Source organism: Staurois parvus, unplaced genomic scaffold (assembly GCF_062004578.1).
Source record: "Staurois parvus isolate SC_StPar_1 unplaced genomic scaffold, SC_StPar_1.0 ptg000468l, whole genome shotgun sequence".
In the NCBI taxonomy this organism is placed as follows: domain Eukaryota; kingdom Metazoa; phylum Chordata; class Amphibia; order Anura; family Ranidae; genus Staurois; species Staurois parvus.
Window position 1 is genome coordinate 5212960 of NW_028318264.1, and position 4632 is coordinate 5217591.

Consider the following 4632-nt stretch of genomic DNA (forward strand, 5'->3'; position numbering starts at 1 on the left):
GAAGGAGAAGCAGGCTTTCAGTTGCTGTAGCCCATGCCGTCCCTCCTGTCCAGGTGTAAACCTAATGTGACAAGGAGGCCCCCTGGAGCATGGGACGGGGTCTCTATTGTAGTAGCAGCTGTAAGATCATATATCTATCATTTGGAAGCGTTTGTCCATTTGGATCCTTTCAAACTTGTAACAACTATTCACTTAAAATGTGGATAAATGAATTCTTAGGTTTTACAGATTTGCAGTGTTATTTGTGGGAAAAAAATGGTAATTGTTTCTTTGCATAACAGATAAAATATGTAACAGAATGCCAAAATTTATCATGAAAGTGTGTTTCACATTTCTAAAATAATCTGTTGCAATCTATTTCTATTTAAAGAAGACTATTACTAAGAGAAATATGTGTGCTTCTATTGCTGACCCCACCCCTTTCTGAATATGGTTAGTTTTCTGGCCAATCCGATGACATCAATACGTCTTCTACAGTCATTAGTCTGGTACAATTACAGTTGTGTTCAAAATAATAGCAGTGTATTGAAAAAAGTCAATAAAGATCAAAACCCTTCTAATAGCTTTTATTTCCATACACACAAATGCATTGGGTACACGACACATTCTATTCCAAATCGAAACATGAAGAAAAATATATCAAATTTGTGTTGTTCCTCTAAACAAAATGAAGAAAAGTGAATATTAGACTGTTCAAAAAAATAGCATTGTTTGTATTCTTCTTTACAAACTCAAACATTCACTATATAAACTGAAAAATGTTTGAAGATTTTGCTTTCCTTTGAATCACTTAATGAATATTTAGTTGTATAAGCACTGTTTCTGAGAACTGCTGTACATCTGTGTTGCATGGAGTCACCCAACTTCTGGCACCTGTGATCAGGTATTCCAGCCCAGGATGATTGGACTACATTCCACAGTTCTTCTCTATTTCTTGGTTTTGCCTCAGAAACTGCATTTTTGATGTCACCCCACAAGTTTTCTATTGGATTAAGATCCGGGGATTGGGCTGGCCACTCCATAACGTCAATCTTGTTGGTCTGGAACCAAGATGTTGCACGTTTACTGGTGTGTTTGGGGTCGTTGTCTTGTTGGAACACCCATTTCAAGGGCATTTCCTCTTCAGCATAAGGCAGCATGACCTCTTCAAGTATTCTAATGTATTCAAACTGATCCATGATCCCTGGTATGCAATAAATAGGCCCAACACCGTAGTATGAGAAACATCCCCATATCATGATGCTTGCGCAACCATGCTTCACTGTCTTCACAGTGTACTGTGGCTTGAATTCAGTGTTTGGGGGTCGTCTGACAAACTGTCTCCGGCCACTAGACCCAAAAAGAACAATCTTACTTTCATCAGTCCACAAAATGTTGCACCATTTCTCTTTAGACCAGTCAATGTGCTCTTTGGCAAATTGTAACCTCTTCAGCACATGTCTTTTTTTCAACAGTGGGACTTTGCGGGGGTTTCTTGCAGATAGCTTGGCTTCACATAGGCGTCTTCTAATTGTAACAGTACTCACAGGGAACTTTACACCTTCTTTGGTCTTCCTGGAGCTGATTGTTGGCTGAGTCCTTGCCATTTTGGCTATTCTTCTATCCATTCAAATAGTAGTTTTTCGCTTTCTTCCACGTCTTTCATGTTTTGGTTGCCATTTTAAAGCATTTGTGATCATTTTAGCTGAGCAGCCTATCATTTTCTGCACTTCTTTATATGTTTTCCCCTCTCCAATCAACTTTTTAATCAAGGTACGCTGTTCTTCTGAACAATGTCTGGAACGACCCATTTTCCTGAGAATTTCCGAGAGAAATGCACTGTAACCAGCATGTACAACATTTGCTGCCTTCCTTCCTTAAATAAGGGCAATAATTGCCACCTGTTTTTCAAAGAATGAATGACCTCACTAATAGAACTCCACACTGCTATTACTTTGAACATGCCCCTTTCAATTAGTGATTCAATTACACAGAATCAGCAGCATGCATGTCATGACTGTTGGGTCTGTTGGATTTCTATTACTCTACTACACCTGCTAGTAAATTATTTGCCATGTAGAAATATCATTTCTACCAAAAACAGTGATTGATCCGATTAGTGATGTCTGACTGCTATTATTTTGAACACAACTGTAAAATCAGGGGTTCTGATTTAAATGTAGCAGACTTGTTCAGTCATTTACAGTAAGAGCAAAATGCATTTTTAAATCGAGATCGGCAATGACTGCCCATTTATTACTCTTTGTACATGTTTCCTTTAACTGAATTAAACTTTAACTGGACCATTCATGTACACAATGTTTATATTTCATGCAAACTAGTTTGGCTGTTATAATATGGAATGCTGAGGTTGGACAATAGCTTTATTTGGTATTTGAGGTTGATTACAGACATTGAAGATCTTCTCACTGTCTGGTGAGTTGCCTACCTCCCCTCCCCTCATCTGATTATTTTTCTCACAGCATTACTGGCAGTTTGACCTTTCCATTGACAAAAAGGGACACGTCTTACTGTGTATGTGCTCTTCATCCACCTTCATTCCTTTGGGAAACGGTGCTACAGCTGAACCAATAGCATGCACAGTATGAAAATGTAATTTTTGAGAAAAAGGCTGTATAGCTCTGAGTAGCGCCACACAGAGAGGAATACTGGATTGGTTCTGAAGGTGCATGTCACGTACCTTGTTAGAGAGCCTGACGTGCAGAGGAAGGCATATTGTTCAGCTGTGGCTCAGGGGCCACTAAAGGTGGAACAGCAACCGCTAGCGCACGCAAGGTATGAGTGCTTGATCAGTGCAGTAGTCTGCAGAGGAGTAGCTTGACGCCTTGCTGGATGGATTCCTGCAGTGAAGCAGCTGGCTGTAGGCAGATGTCACTGCAGAACAGGCTGGCAAATAGATGACACAGCAGAACAGGCTGGTAGTGGCCAGGTTGGCAGCAGGCAGATGACACAGCAGAGCAGGCTGGCCAAGCTGAATGCAGGGTCAGACAGACCGGAAACAGACGGGCAAATCAGGCATAGGCAGCAGGAAGAAAAGAGATCAGGTCATAGGCCAATGTCAGCAGCAATAAGGAAGGTCAGGCAGATACAGAAGACAGAGGCAGAGCCCAAGAATCAAGTTGAGGTCAGTGCAGGTAGAATTCAAGCGAGGTCAGAACAAGCTGGATCAATCATGGGTATCAATACAGGAACAGGCACAGGAATAAAAGGAGAGTTGCAGATCAGACAACAAGTGCAGCTGCTTTACTTATATAGGCCTGTAGGTGCCAGAATTGGCCAATGTGCATTCCTGTGCACACATGCCCATGTATGCGCATATTGTTCTGTTAGTCGATCCTGCTCAGATGCTCACACACTGTAGTTAGTAGCAGTCATTTTTATTAGGTGCTCATAGCTGCCATTAAACATGTGTCTGCCTAGAACTACAACCAAAGAGAGGCAATAACACAGTTGTACCAGTATCTAAGTAGTGAGACCCCTAGAGGCCATACACAGCATATAACATATTGCTACAACCTTTCTCTTTTAAATAAAAGAACAATGAAATATAACAAACACAAATTGGTGAAGTAGAACATAGCTATAAGTTAGATATAATCCTTGAGGTGAGCCGGCTTTCTGATTGTTCTGCCAGCTCGCGTAACATATGAGGTTTCTTCACAGAAATCTTGGTGTTCTTCTGATTCTGGCAGTCTATTTTCTGGGACTGTCTCTCTCTGCCTAGAGACCTCCCTATGCTCCTCAGCAGTCCCTGTTTCTTTGTTGCTGGTATTCATAGTCTCATCGCTTTGAGTGTCCATATACTGTTCCCAGGGCCCTGTATCATCTCCTTCTTGTGTTTTTCTCAGATGTCTCCGATTTTTCCTCCATCTTCTTCCTTCCTCTGTTATAATTTCATAGGACCGTGGTCCCAATTTCTGTACAACCTTCGCTTTTTTCCAGTGTTTGTCATATTTGCCTATTGGCTGAATCCGTACATTTTCATTGCTCTGGAGAACAGGCAGATCTTTTGCAGATTTATTATAATAGAAAGCTTGCCTATCTTGATTCTTTGTTAGTTTGGCTTTAACATTGCCCACAAGCTTTGGCTTTAGTAGTTGACCTGCAGTTGGTAGGAGAGTCCTTGTACGTCTACTCATAAGCCGCTGTGCTGGACTGGTGTCTAGGCCTTGTGTGGGTGTGTTTCTGTGGTCCAGTATAGACAGGTATATCTCTGTACCTGCCTGTTTTGCCTTTTGCATGAGTCTTTTGGCTGTTTTTACTGCTGACTCTGCTTTACCATTACTCTGTGGATATCCAGGAGATGATGTCTGGTGCTCAAATTCCCACCTCTCCCTGAATTTTTGAATTCTTCTGATGTAAATTGAGCAGCGTTGTCAGAGAACACAATATCCGGAATGCCATATCTGGCAAAATGGGCCTTGAGTTTTTTAATTACTGTTTTGGCCCTTGTGTCCTGTAAGTAGTCTATCTCCCAGAAGTTGGAAAAATAGTCCACAGTTACCAGATATTCCTTGTCGTTCCACGTGAACAGATCTGTTCCTACTTTTGACCATGGTCTGTTTGGAATTGGATGTGGTTGCAATGTCTCTTTCGGTTGCTTATCATTGCACGATGCACATATTTCACACT